A 15,518-nucleotide genomic window follows, 5' to 3' on the forward strand; every position below is an offset into this window, starting at 1 on the left:
GACCTCAATATATTTGAGTCTTTTGCCCACTTAAAAGCTAATAATAAATACGGGCATTATATACGAGAAATTGGATATGACTCTTTTTTTGTTTTTTTGGTCTCAAGACCAAGTAGATATTCACAATGACATTTTGAAGCACTTGGAGAATTCTAGTTCAGCGGATTCCACAGGATCAGTTTGCAATTCAATTATAAGACCAGGGTAAAAAGTTTAGACATAATTTTTTAACAGTCGTAACGACTCACGTGGAAAATAAAATCATATCAACGTGCCAAATGCTCTCTGAGCGGAATGATGCCAATATTATTGCTTATTGGTTTCGAGAATTTCTCAGATCAGGAGCTGAAAAACCTCGTCGAATGGTAACAGATCACGGCCAAGCATTGAGAAACGGCTTGTGCTTAGCACTGAATAATATTACTTTTGGGCATTATAACGACTTGTGCTTGTTAGTTCTACAAAATGAGATAAAACTTCATGATTTACAAACTCAAATGGCAACAGACATTTCTCATTTAGTTAATTTGCTAGTACGTTGGCCAAAGTTTAACAAAATGTCTCCAAAAGTACAATTATTCTACAGACATTGCGTAGGTTTACTTTCTACTATAGAGGATTTGCCTAATTTTGAGATTTTTTTCAAATCTGTTGTCTCACTGGCATCAAGTGAAAAATGCAACAGTAAATGCACTGAGCTTCTCGATTTCTTATAAAATTGATTAAGACATTTGAGTTCGATGAAGATCTGGCGTCAAAATGGATAAAAAAATAGAAGAGAGTGAAGAAAATCTAGATTCAATCGAGGAAGTAAATGTAGAAGAAAACTATTGTGAAAGGAATGCTGGAAGCAGAGTGAAACAATATATAAATGGACTAGTTGATAGCATAGATTTGCCAAACTTAACTGATAATCAATTTCTTGATGACAATGATTATTATTACCCTGAGTTTAGTGAAAAATTCATAGAACTTTGTTATGAGTTTCCATGTTGTACAAATGTTGCGCGGAAAATATTTGGCATAGAGGAAAAGGTCGCTACATCATCTAGAAGTGAAAATACATTCAAAGATGTTAAGGACAATGTTTTAAATGATCGTATTACAATGAGGCAAGACAAATTGGTTGTGCAGTACTGCAGCAACTTAGAATCAGATTTAAAGTTAAGGAGAAGCGAATTGAACAACTTAATTATGAAAAAAAAAGAACAAAAGAATGACAATTGATTTTCAGAACAGATCTACTACATATCTTTTAGAAAATGATAGGTGGAAAAAACATGGACTTAATCAAACTGAACCACAGTCTCATATTGAACAGTTCACTACCGAAGAAAATTCAAGTAAAATTTCACCCACTGTTGGCGATTTTTTTTTCAGCGATCATAGTTTCCCTGAATCTATTGGTCAGTTGACTATAACGAACGAACTGCTTAATAATGATGCTTTTTTGACACCACTGCACGATACACCTCCACCTGTAAATTCAAATGTTTCTGTGATTGATAATAGTAGTGAAGTTGTTGACAATAATAATCAAGAAAAAGTTGATCATGATTATTGTAAACTTGTTGATCAAGATCATGATCATTGCAAATTTGTTGAGCCATTGTTCAACGAAATTCCTTTCCTTCAACGACAAGCTATACTTCCTCCTGAAAAAAAGAAAGCTAAATTAATAGAACATACAAAAAAGCAGATTATATTAAAACTGATATGACCATACCTCAAAATAGAACAAAAAAACGTGGATTTTTCGTTAGTCCTAATCCGGATATTGATTTAGACCTTCAAATTCCAAAAAGAAGTAGAAAGGAGGTCCATGTCATCCAAAACGGCTTGAGAAAAGGTGGAAAAAAATCCATCCGTGGAATCTTATTTAGATTCATCAATACGTGCCCATGGGATTCTATCACAGAACTGATTAGTTATGCAAGTAACAATTCAACTTTATTCAGAAATTTCATCATTAATAGCAGAAATATTGATTTAGCTGTAAAATACAAATGCTACCTCAGTACAATATTCAACTATATTAATACGGGCCTGGCAAATAGCAATTGCAATTATACAAGTCGAGCATATCAAATGCTAAGTATTGCTGAATACCTCGAACAAATAGATGGATCGAATATGGTTGATTGTTCTTGTAATGTTAATGATTTGATGAAAAATTTAATGATTCAATATGACTGTACAGAAGAAGTTCAAAGTTGTCAAGTATGTTGTCGTCATCGAAAAATAAAAAGACCAATAACGCCACTTCCAAACACATCAATTGTTAGGCTGAATAATTATAAGAATTTGGAGGAAGAGCTAAACAATTATTTTGCCGAACACCGGTTTCATTGTTCAGTATGCAAGAACCTGGAACTAGTATGTACTTACAATATGGGATTGTACTTATGGCTGGATGTCGAGGATGCATACAAAAATATAGGAGGAAATGATTGCATTATTAGAAGCAATTTAGCTGATTTACCAATTCATTTAGAAATTTTAAATCAAAAGTTTGTTTTGGGTGGCGTAGTAGAGGGGAGGCCAGGTCATTATGTGGCGCATTGCTACAATGCCCAATTTAAATATTGGGAAGAAAAAAATGATTTGCAAGATTGTTCGATAAGGCATTAGAAAAATTTACCAAGAATAATGATCAGCAGTATACTATATGTAAGATGGGAAATGGATTTACACTGATTTATCCAAACAAACCATTGAGCCAGATTATTGCAATGCTTTGTACTTGTTTAGAAAAAATAATAAAATAACTAGTAAACTTTATCAACTGTTTAATTATACCCACCTACTAGAATAGAAGTAGCAAACCTTCTCTTTTGCTCTATTCGTCCAAATTGCCAAATTTCACTAATGTTCTGATAGTATATACATCTTTGATTCCTCTTCTTGTTGCTCCTACTGTCTTGTACTTGTACCCATTGTAACTCATAAAGCACAGAGTTCAGTGAAATCAAACAATACCGTTTCAAATTGATTAGCTCCTCAAACGTTTCAAGAAAATTTTCATCAATCTGAAATGAGCAGAAATTTTAAACAAAGTATCTGAACTTTAATGCATCAAATCAGTACCAGTAATAATTTTCCAAAGAAACATGAAAAAAACTTATCTGATTTATTGGTTAGATTTTTTGCTCACTCCCACGTCTCTTGCCATTTCAAAGTTTTCACATTCACGTTGGAACTACTACGTATTGTAACGGGGGGAATCTTGCAAAAAATGAGAAATTTGTATAAGAGCAAACTCCCACGATGCAGAGCAAACCGCCGCTCCGTTAATCACGTATGTAAGTACGTGTATTCGCTTTAACGTCAGATGATTTCTTTTTGTTGTCTTCTATCAAACGGAGTTGAACTCACCTTAAGTCACATGTATCGGGACACTCGATGAGTTTGAAGTGTGAGCGACTTTACTCCTTCTCCGCTTAATCCCCTAGACGTAATAGGATTAACACCTAAGCCTATTTCAATTTCTTAAACTATTAGGAAAATCATATGACGAAATCGGCGAATAAGTTTAACAAAGTTTATTCATAAAAAATCTATACAGTCTTTGTCGGGCCGAAAGACTGACGCACGCGAATAGGATTTACAATTAAATAATTTTCCGGTGAGAAAGAGAGAGAGAGAAGATACGAAAATTGGCGCGACCTAACGCTCGGCGCGAATACAAATAATTAACGCTAAACGGTTAAACAAAATACTTAATATATTCTGTCTCGCGATAATTAAGGGAGTTGCACCTACCCTGCGGTGCAATTACGGTGATCGGCCGCAATTGTTGATGCCAGTAAAATTATCAACTGCCTCCGGTTCTGATTTATCAACTGCGCTGCCTCGTATCGCCTATCAGCTCCAAATCTACTGCTACCGTAATGCTGCAATATGTTGACTACGTTGTTGCACTCGCGCACGTATTGATCTGAAAAAAACTATCACTCGGCAGAAAAATAGTGTAACCAAAATTCGGCGATATCCACACGTATCAACAGCTGAGACGTAACTGCTAATTTGAAAGATCGCGCGCCCCCTCTCTCTCTCAATACTTAGAACTAACGCGCGAAATTCAGAATCGCGAACGGTGCGATTAATTGAATCGACTACCGTTGCAGTATCTACTTAATTGAATAGAATTATTTTTTCGAGAACATTCAGTTTTTTATTTTGATTATTATGATCAATAATCAATTGCCGTTCTCTCTCTGACAATCTGAACTGGACCAGCTCAACCTACTGTCGGTCTCTCTCTCTCTCTCTCCCTCTCTCCCTCTCTCCCTCTCTCCCTCCCTCCCTCCCTCTCTCCCTCTCTCCCTCTCTCTCCCTCTCTCTCCCTCTCTCTCCCTCTCTGTCCCTCTCTCTCCCTCCTCTCCCTCCCTCTCCCTCCCTCTCTCTCCCTCTCTCTCCCTCTCTCTCCCTCTCCTCTCCCTCTCTCTCCCTCTCTCTCCCTCTCTCTCCCTCCCTCTCCCTCTCTCTCCCTCTCTCTCTCTCTCTCTCCCTCCCTCTCCCTCCCTCTCTCTCTCTCTCTCCCTCTCCTCTCTCTCTCTCTCTCTCTCTCTCTCTCTCTCTCTCTCTCTCTCTCTCTCTCTCTCTCTCTCTCTCCTCTCTCTCTCTCTCTCTCTCTGAATGGCTGCCAACATTCGCTCGCCAGATTTGAAAATAGTAATATAACTGATAAAGAAAACTGCTATTTTCCGGTTTCGACAGGGGGTACAAATAAAAAATTTGTAATTTTCGAATGATACAAATTAAATAGAAGCCATTCACTTGATTTTTTCCGTGAAAATCTAACATTTTCGTGCCAGAATCAAGATTTTCCATCACACATGCGCAGAAGATACGAAAGTATGAACGACTGAGTTGGTCTGTGAAAATTTAATTATTACCTAATTTTGCGACGGGTACAAATGGCCAAATTGATATTTTCGAATGGTACAAATTAAAAGAAAACTGCCTATATTTTTTTATTTAAGAAAATCAATTTTGTTCTGTTAGGAGCATAGATTTTCCAACATCCTATTATTTTCGCATTTTCTTTGTTTTCTAGAGGGTACAAATTATTAAAATCTTATTTGCGGGTGGTACAAATTAAAATAAAGTCAACCATGTGTAGTTTAATTAGAAAATCATTTATTTTCCTGCCAGGATCGGCTCGATGTGTTTAACGGAGCGGCGGTTAGCTCTGCATCGTGGGAGTTTGTTCTTAAATAAATTCCTCATTTTTTAGATAACCTCCCCCGTTACATGCTATTTAATAATTGTCCCATGAAAAATTGATGAATTGTCATTGCAATCGACTGGGCAAATTAAATTATCTCAAGAGAAATTTTTTGCATTTTCAGGAATTATGAAGTATTACTTATTTATCGAGATATTGACGCTTGAAGTTTGCAGTGATATCAGATATAATTATTAATTTTTGTAAGTAAAGTGAAAGAGTGCAAAGAAAATAAATATTGCAGTTGAATTGGGCAATTAAAAAACTATAGGTTTACATGTCTAAATATTTTTTTTGCATTGCAGGCTGGACCGGGGAGGTTTTGACTAGTGTCTATATTCGTTTGCTTTCAGCATTGAAAAAATTATTTACAATATACTTAAACAGAGTAATTATTTTACTTTTAGCTTTGTTGGTAATTACAAGAAAATGCAAAAAATTTGTTATTAGATATAGAATTTCAAATGCAGAAAAGTTTACAGTATAAAGAAATAAGCTATTCAATTAAAAACTATATCATTTTGAGTAACAAATCAATTATGAGTAAGATATACTTTAATTCAAAATTCCCACAAGAAAAAGTAAAATCTATATAAATCCTTGTATTAACAATAAACGTTCCATTCATGTTAATCCTAAAATATTAAATCAAAATTTTTCGTGTCACTATAATCAAGAAGGAGATTTAAAAACACCTAATTACGATAATCAAAATTATAATCATGTTTTTGAAGAAAAATCTGTGGTATATATCAATCGTAAAATAATGTCCAATTAGAATATAAAGTGCCTAAAGATAGTATCAATCATCAGAATAATTGTATCATAAGTAATTTAGAATCAGCTTCTAGGAGTTCCAATGTTTTGATTTATCGAGATAAAGTAATGTCGAAGTACAAAACAGATTCGATTCTAGGGGCTGAAAATAAATTAGGTATTTTTCATAAAGATATTCTTATTTCAAAATATAATTTATCTATATGTTTGGATACTTATATGTTTCCTAATCATGTTGAAAATGTTATAAACAATGTGAACCAAATTTTGATTTTAGATCTACAATCTGATAAAAAATGTGAATCAGCTCTAAAAAGTTCTAATATAGAGAAAAGAACAAATTTAATGAACCGTAGAACTTCATTAAATTCATCAATATTTACAGAATACATATAATACTTATACATACTGTAATAAGAGCTATGACAGGTCCAAGATATCAACACTACTTAAAGGAAAAACAATCATTATTACCTTTGAAGAAATCGAGTTATAAATATGATAATATGTGGCAGAGACATAATATAAGAATAATCAAAGCATATAAAAAATATACTGCAAATTGGAAAAATAAAATAAAAAAAAATATTTGTTTAATACCATATAAAAATTTCACATCAAAAATTACAACTATGTAAGTATTATTGTTTTTCTAAAAATTCAAATAGGTTATAAAATTACATTCATCAACTATAATTTCAGAAGTTCAAGAGGTTTGGTATCTATTGATGGTATTATCTATAAAAAAAGTCGAAATCAATTAATTCGTCAAGGGCTCAACTTAGATTTAAAATGTAAGATTATGTTCATTACTGTATTATATTTTCTTCAATAAATTAATGATCTTAAAAACCTTTACAGGTAATCATATTTCTAGTTCATGTGAAAATAATCAACATTTTATTCCACAAGTGTCAACAGGAATACATTATCTGATTCTTTGGAAACAAGAGTAAATATATCAGTAAAAAACAATTTCATTGCTTTATCACATAAGAATTCCAAAACAAATGCCAGGTATAAATTTGGATGTGTAGTCATTATGATATAAAATTTTTATTAGTCGACATTCATCAATATCAATTCTCAATTCTTTTTCAGTAACAGAGTGAAACAAAAAAGTTACTTATTTTGCGAAATAAGATGCGGAAAAATAACCAACCTTGTTTGCTCTATCAAAAATTTGGGTTACTGTGCAAATCAAATCAATGATGCTTGTCTTAAAGTGCATGATAAAAATCAAGTTGCACTCTGCAAGAAGTAAATATGATTTTATTATATATATTGATTTCTTAGTTTCATTAAAATTATGTTACTCTTAGTTTGTTGAAGTAATTAGTAATATATAATATTAATCTGGCTAGGTCTATTGGAAAAACATCAAAGCTATATTTTTTAAATAGTGGTTGTACAATATTGTTTCGAAGAGAGGCAACTATTTCATTAATTCTTTTGCTGTTTTATCATTATCCAGATTATTTTGGGACTATGTTTTAGTAATTGTATATTTTTCTAGAAATGCTACAACAGCAAAAGAGGTTATAAAAAATAGTTTCAATAATGTCTTATTTGGGATAACATGGAGCAAACTATTTTTTATGATCTGAGGTGCATATGGTTATAAAGATCGACTTTTGCCCTTGTGCAAGATATATCGAAACAGTGCGGCTTAAAATAATGAAATATTTTTTGAACTACTATTCATTATTAAGATATGGGTGACCTTCCCTCTCCTACAATTAAAAAAAAAATTAAATCTCATATAAACAGAATATAGAATCAACCTTCCTGAAAAATGAAAGATGAGTTTTTAGGAAAGACTTAAATACAAAATTGCATGAGAAATATTGCGAGATCTTATCTAAAAGAAAATAATTCTATAAATTTTGTATAGAATGGGTACTAAATTTGTACAAGAATATATACAAAATTTGTACAAATTTTATATTTAATAAATCGAAATGTTGTTAAAAATTTAATAAATAGACAACACAGGTATATTATGGGTAAAATAAGTTGAGCAGCTTCTACAGAAGATGAACTATATATAGAAAATTAAAAAAATAAGCCATCTTACCGAGACTTGAACCGGAGTCCTTCATGATAGCAGACTTATATTTTACCAATTTGCCATCAACTACTATTACAATAAATATGATTTTGTTATTCTATATTATATGCCATCTGAAAATTGTTATGAATTATCAATCCTATTTGATGAACTGTATTTTTACTGGTTTTTTAAATTTATATTAAAAAAAAAAAATATAAATGAGTAAAAAGAAAACACACACACACATTAATATTAAATTCATCAGTATTATCAGCAAACATAGTTTATTGAATATAATTGAATAATTGAAAAATTTTCAGATTGTGTGTAAAATAGTTTAAAATTAGCTAGTATTCTAATAATCATCGGTAGCTAAGTGATAAAGTGCAAATCTGATAAGATCAAGATCTCGGATTTAAATCGCGATCATATAAGTGATAATGTGCAAATCTGTGGCGGTTGATCCTCGGCGCGCTAAGCCAACGCCAGATAACGCCATACGTGACTCCGAAAGACGGCACCGCCGGAAACAAGAATTGGTACCGCGAAGTCTTCTAAGCGCTAGCCCTAGGTTGCGAACGAGTCAACCTGAGATCGAGACGTGAGACGCCTGCGGGAGTTGTACTCACGACGCACCAGGAGGTCTTCCACTCCGAAAGCCATAAGCTCTGTAGTGCTTCGCCACAGCTCTGGCGGTTTGAGAAAGTGCTCATTTTGGGAGAAATAAAAGTCTCTTTCAGTACTGGTGAACCGCGTGTTTTATTTCCGGACGCTCCTTACCTTGCGCACAGAGGACGCTCGAGAGCAGGCCTGGTGCGCATCGCGACACCCTACCTAGCTCGTCGCACTTAGAGAAACCTAACAAATCTGATAAGATCAAGATCTCGGATTTAAATCGCGATCATATAGGTAATTTTTTTTTCCTTTTTGACATAAGGCATAACTTGCGTAAAAGAATTCACATAAGAAATTAAATAAGAACTGGTTGACTATCAACTTATATTATTGAGATGAGGCTTCAGGTTATCATTGAAATCACTTCCAACATATTCAAATCATCTCACATTTATAGTAACTATGCTCACGTTTAACTTTCATAAACATATAGTATTTAAGGTAGCTGTTTCCTAAATTCAAAACTGGAGATCATCATGAAACTTTGAGATGTTGTTCCTTAAGTAACAACAAATTCTTGCCAAAATTTCAACTCCTGTCAACATTCAAAAATTTTCAGAACGAGCCTCTTAAAGTTGACTTGTTTAACAGGGGTTCTTATGGGACTGCTATCGGTTTCTGTTTGCTCAAAAATTATATCTCAACAATATAAATTGAATAATCACTTAAAAAATTGAGAACGTATAGTTAAAATGATAAGGATCTTGATAGTATTTTTTGTAATTGGGGGGTCTACGCGCATTTTCGAGAGATATTCAAGGTATAAAGTCGTTTTGGACATAACATCCGGTCGTGCTTACATGCTCCTGGCGCGAGCGCAATTCAAAGACGATAGGTGAGGTTGGAACACTAAACACGAGTTTTCCAATAAATTATTATTTATTTCTCTTGTGTGATGATTCAAAAACACTATTTAATAATAATCATAATAACATCAGTTGTTTTACTAAAATTTGAATAATTTAAGAATACAATTTAATAATTTATAACGCAAGAGAGAGTCTACAATTAGATTATTACAATAAATAGTTTTTATTATCCTATTTATCACTTGGCGTATTCGTAGTAAATAAACTATATATAAACTGCAAAATAGCGTTTTTCGTTACGCGGAGCTTATTATTCACATTTTCCACGTACGTTGAGTACACTCCCTGTATACCATGTTTCTCAAAAATCATTTTCATAATTTCAAAAGTAATGTCAACCCTAACTAACTTATTCATCGTTACATTAGATAATAAACTTTTGTACATTTGCCAAGTAGTTTTATTATTTGTTGTCTTTGTTTTTAATTCCTTTTTTTTAATAATGTTTGAAATACTTTTAGATTATTTTTTAAAGGTAGTTTTAATAGTTAGCAGTAACTTTTTAAGAACTTGAACGTCATTTATTGCATTGCGAAGAGAAAACGATTTTTCTTCAGGTAAATAATCGCGTATCAAGTAATTTACTGTAAATTTCTTTTTCTGTTTCACTTTATCTACGAGAATATTTTTAAAAAATTGATACGAGTCAGCAAAACCTTTGACAATATTTTTAAAATTCTCATACAATTGACATTTTTGCAATAATCTCGTCAATCTTGGATTGTCAAACCTGCAAGCAATACATAATCAAGTTTTTATGGCGATAACTCATTTAGAAATGTAGAATATGCATATAAAAAAATTATTCTTACGAAATCCATTATGCGCCACTAAAATCACAGGACTTTTAAAGCTTCCTAGGTATTTTAAAAAATTTTCGCAAACAACCTTTGCAGACATTGCTTCGACAGGATTCTCATACAAATATAATTCACCATTACAAACATGTAGCCCAGTAATTTCAGATGCCACCTTTGAAAACTGTTTCAAAGGGATAATGTAAGCATTGAAAGGATTAAGATCTTTAAAAGAGTCTGTTGAAATCTGAGAAAAAAGTCAGTTTATATTATATAATATTATAAATTGTATAAGATAAATGTTTATAATTTGAATGACATGATGTCTTACTTGAACAATTTCATCATTAAACGAGGTTCCTATCGTTTCCAAATCATAGAGTAAAACCATACATTCGTTCAAGTCAACTTTTTTATAAGTGGTAGGGATGGTTTGAGTTATCAATATTTCGTTTAGAGAAAATCCACTTCCATATGAGATTCTTTCTTTTTTTTTCACACGCAACATTTTTCAAAGATTTTGAGTGTTTTGACACTAGTCTCCTTCGTTCATTTAATATACTACTTGTATGTAGTGCTGTCATTTGGCGAAGTTTGTCAGTCTGTTTTCTATAAGCGATACTCGCGGCACTTTGTGCGTAGTCCATTTTTTTAAAAACGCGCGTTGCATACTGTCTACCGAGATTTTTTTGAGAAACACCTGCTTTCACACGAAAACTTAGTGACTCAGATCCTGCGTAGTGCCTCGACTTGGAAGTTTTACTAGCTATTATTTAATTCAATGACTCGTTAATCTGTGTAGAAGCACACTGTGCTATTTTTGATGAATTGTTTGCGTAACGATTAATTTATTCTGTCAATTTTGTTTTTAAATTAGAATCGATTAGAGGTTCACCACGTGGAAGATGTTTATAAATATACTTTTCATTTCTAGTGCCTTCGCACCAACTATCACATTAACTGTGATTACCATACGCATGAGGTACGATAGACTGTAATGTTTTTTCAATTTTCGTAGCATCTCCTTCATTTTGCTTGATTGCAATTGTAAAAGATTTACTAAAATAAGATATGAGCATGGCTGGAAGCTTCATACTACGACGGGGGGTCAATAAGTCTTTACAAAATCCAAGAAATGGCGCTCGCCACGCTTAAATTATGATGTTTTTGGCAAGCAATACTACTAACTAGATATCGTACAAAGTTTCAGCTTGATTCATTGAGTCGTTCTTATGTGAGCGTTGGTTGAACAAAAAGTTATTGATTTATTTGATAAATGGAAAAAACAGAGTTTCGAGCGGAAATATAACATTTTCATTTGAAAGATCTTACACCAAAAGAAATTACAGTTGAATTGAACGCCGTTAATGGTAAGTCTGCCCCTGTGTTTAAAACTGTTTATAACTGGGTAAATGAATTTAAACCCGGCCGTACAACAACAAAAGATGAACCTCGTTCAGGACGTCCTGTAGAAATGAGTACGCCCGAAATGGTCAACAAAATCCACGATATGGCGTTTAGTGATAGAAGATTAAAATTAAATTAGGCGAGAATTAGTTGAGGCTACAGGGGTATCAAAGGTACAATCATTTCAATTTTGCATGAAAAATTGGGGATGAAAAAAATATCAGCAAGATGGGTGCCGCGTTTGCTCACTGTTGAAAACAAACGAACCCGCGTGGTCACCTCTGAGGCTTTTTTGGCACGTATTCGTCGTAATCCGGAAGACTTTTGGCGTTGACTCGTAACTGTAGACGAAACATGGGTACACCACTACACTCTTGAAAAGAGTGTAAAAAGAACAGTCCAAACAATGGATTACCGTAGGAGAACCAGCCCCAAAGAAGGCAAAGACAGTAAAGTCATCTGGCAAGATTATGGCCACGGTTTTCTGGGATGCGTATGGAATCATCTACATCGACTACTTGGAAAAGGGCCAGACGATCTCTGGATAATATTATTCATCATGATTAGGTTAGCTGAAAGAAAAAGTCAGAGAAAAACGTCCTGACTTGAAAAAAATGCCTCTTTTTTCAAGACAATGCTCGAGTTCACACATGTGCAGTTTCGATGGCATAAATTAACGATTTAAAGTTCGAATTAATTGACCATCCATCATATTCGCCTGATTTGGCTCCCAGTGACTTTTTCTTATTTCCTAACCTCAAAAAATGGCTTGCGGGACAACGATTCACGTCGAATGAAGAAGTCATCGCCGAAACAAATGCCTATTTTGAGGGTTTTCAGAAATCATATTTTTCTGATGGCTTAAAAAATCTGGAAGCCCATTTAATAAAATGTATCGACCTTCAAGGAGATTATGTTGAAAAATAAAAAAAAATTACATACGCAAAACTTTTTTTCCTTCTTTTTGTAAAAACTTATTGACCCCCCCCCCCCCATCCCCTCGTATATAGATGACTGGTGAATCTTTTTTTGACGTGATTCAAATCAGATCAGTTGTCAATAGTGTAAGAAGCAGTTCGTTTTACTGTTACAATCGTACAGCTATCTTCATCGCCAATTTTCGTTCCTATTTGAACGTTTTCTTGTTTGAAAATAGGATTGTTTGTGTATATATCTACGGCTATATCAGCCTTCATTGATTTAGTAGAATTTTCATAATTTTGCCTGCAATCGTGTTCACTGTTTGAAAATTCAAGCTTACATTTTCGGCAGTCCTTACACCGAATACCCACAGATAACACTTTACCAGAATAATGACCTACAGCGGGTACCATGATTTAATGGAATAAGTATTACGTAAATTTCATATTCCATGCAATAAGTCCTTCAAAAAACTGTCTTACCACTCAAACTGCTGTACGAGCGACCATCCCCTCGTTTTTGCCAACCGGCATCGAATGGTGATTTCAACTTGACAGGTAGAAGTTGTGATGCATCCTCACAATTTTTATCTAATCGAAAATAAAAATTTGTATTCTAAAGATACGAGACCATTCCTGCAGTACTACATTGAGTACAAAACATATATTTTCAATAATTTTGTTTTTCATTAGGGTATGTAAATAGAAATGTTCATAGTGTACATAAGAATCGAATCTAAGCCTTGTAATATCAATAACTGCTGTGTTAACTTAAACACTATTTAGGATTATATTAGATAAAAGTATAGAATCATATCATATAAAATCATATAAAAAAATAAAATTCTATCATATAAAATCATATAAAAAAATAAAATTCTATCATATAAAATGATATAAAAAATATAATTATACATGAAATATATAATATATTATAAATATATTATATATAAAAAATATAAATATATCATATATAAAAATAGTAGCACAACTCATTTTAGAATATAAATCAACTTAATTTTTAAACACTAGTTCAACTATACATTACTCAAAATCCACATGATTATATTATGCATAACATTTTTTCGATTCAATAATAGTGTAGAAATAAAACTATAGGTATATTTACATTTAGTATGTTACTGTATGACTCTTTCATTGAAGTCAGTGAACAGATATTCAGTCATTGGTTTCATCATACAGTACAAAACAGTCTTACATGGCTTCCTTAGGCTCCTTTTCTAAGGTCATCTTCTTCTCTAACTGTACAGCCTCCACACATGATTCGTTACAAACCTCCTGTATGGCTGCTGCAACTTGCCTCTTATATTATTTTATAGTTTTTGGTGAAAGTGTAGGCATGTCCATGCTTGACATGAGTGCATTCATATGTGAGGCTCCAATACCAGTGTCAAGCATTCCTATAAATAATATTAAATATAATTTATAATTTTGAACGTAAATCAATATTTTTTTATATATTATAAAGTCAAGTTACCAAAGGCTAATTTTCCATTAGCTTCATATGTTTCGTTAACGGAATTGTATTTTTGACTATGAACATATTTCAGTGAACCGCATTTTGTGCAGTTTATCGTAAATACACTTGCTAGACCCATTATCTTCTCACTCACTCTATCCTTGAATGATAAAGGCAACTAGCATTTACTGCACCACGTCTCTTCTGATAATACGTTCAAGTTCATTGCACGGGTTGCAGGCTCATAAGTGGAAGTAGACTTATTTGTTTTATCCTTCAAAGTTTTTAATAGGAAATATGTAGTTATATTCTAAAATTGATAGTTTGTTCTCTTTCGATAATTATATTTTAAATATATTTATTTGCTGCAACGATTGATCAAAAATCATGAAACGGTATTTTACTTCCGTGTTTTTGTTTCCTCCTCGTTTCTGCAATAGATGCGAGCGTTTCTGCAGCTGACGTTCTCGCGAATCAATCACTTTTTTTTGCAAATTTGCCTTTCTTCTTTCCTCTTGTATAGTGTAAGTGCGGCATTTTGTCAGTTAATAAACAAGTATGAAATTACGAGATACGTATAAACGCGATAATGGAGCAAAAGAGGTTATGCCCGAAGAGAATGAAAGAGCAGATCAATGTATTTACATCACAAACTGCGACTACGTAATACTGCGCATGAACGGAGGTCAAATGTGCGATGCAGTCTGAGAGTCGACTACGCGAGTCAATTGAGCTTTAGGAAACAGCTACCTTAATAACTTATTATGACTGAGTTTTATTATTCTCTTATTGAAATTTTTGGTTACTTCAATCAGCCCAGAATATCAACATTACCGACTTTTTTCAAATATCGTATACTTATTATCTATACTATCCATCAATCACGTTTCCTATATCTACACCAAAATCAGGCAAACTTGAACGTTTTTTATCTCAGTCAGAAAATATCGTATAAAAAAAATTGAGTTTTTTACGATAACAAGCAGATTAAAAATTTTCGATTTTTTTCACCTCGATTTGAATCAATGTTAGCTTATAACTACTAATAGTAGGACAAATATTCTAACAGAGATCAAAAGATAGTCCCTTCCCTTTTACGAAGACCACCCGCGGATTTTCGTGCGACTTTTTTTATCGGAGTTACAGTAGTTTTTGTAAAAGAAGTCTTTTTTTTTAATTTATCATTACCGCGATTTCTATTGGTTTCAGGAAAAAATTCCTTGGAGAAAAATGTTTGGTTTTATATCCCAAAATACGGAAATAAAGTCCAAATAAAGAAATGGAAAAAATTTTATTTACTCATTTCATAT

General features: G+C 32.9%; 1 protein-coding gene across 1 annotated transcript in view; it reads left to right on the top strand.

Moving 5' to 3' along the window:
• Nucleotides 1-7,111: 7,111 nt before the first annotated feature.
• The window catches only part of LOC131672064 (uncharacterized), a 171,660-nt gene continuing 163,253 nt past the window's right edge, over nucleotides 7,112-15,518 (top strand). The window contains exon 1 of the mRNA XM_058949007.1: nucleotides 7,112-7,267. The gene's annotated coding sequence lies outside the window, so the exon portion shown is untranslated. The remainder of the gene's footprint in view (nucleotides 7,268-15,518) is intronic.

The sequence above is a fragment of the Phymastichus coffea genome, unplaced genomic scaffold, assembly GCF_024137745.1.
Source record: "Phymastichus coffea isolate CEN01 unplaced genomic scaffold, Cenicafe_Pcof_1.1 PCOF00011, whole genome shotgun sequence".
In the NCBI taxonomy this organism is placed as follows: domain Eukaryota; kingdom Metazoa; phylum Arthropoda; class Insecta; order Hymenoptera; family Eulophidae; genus Phymastichus; species Phymastichus coffea.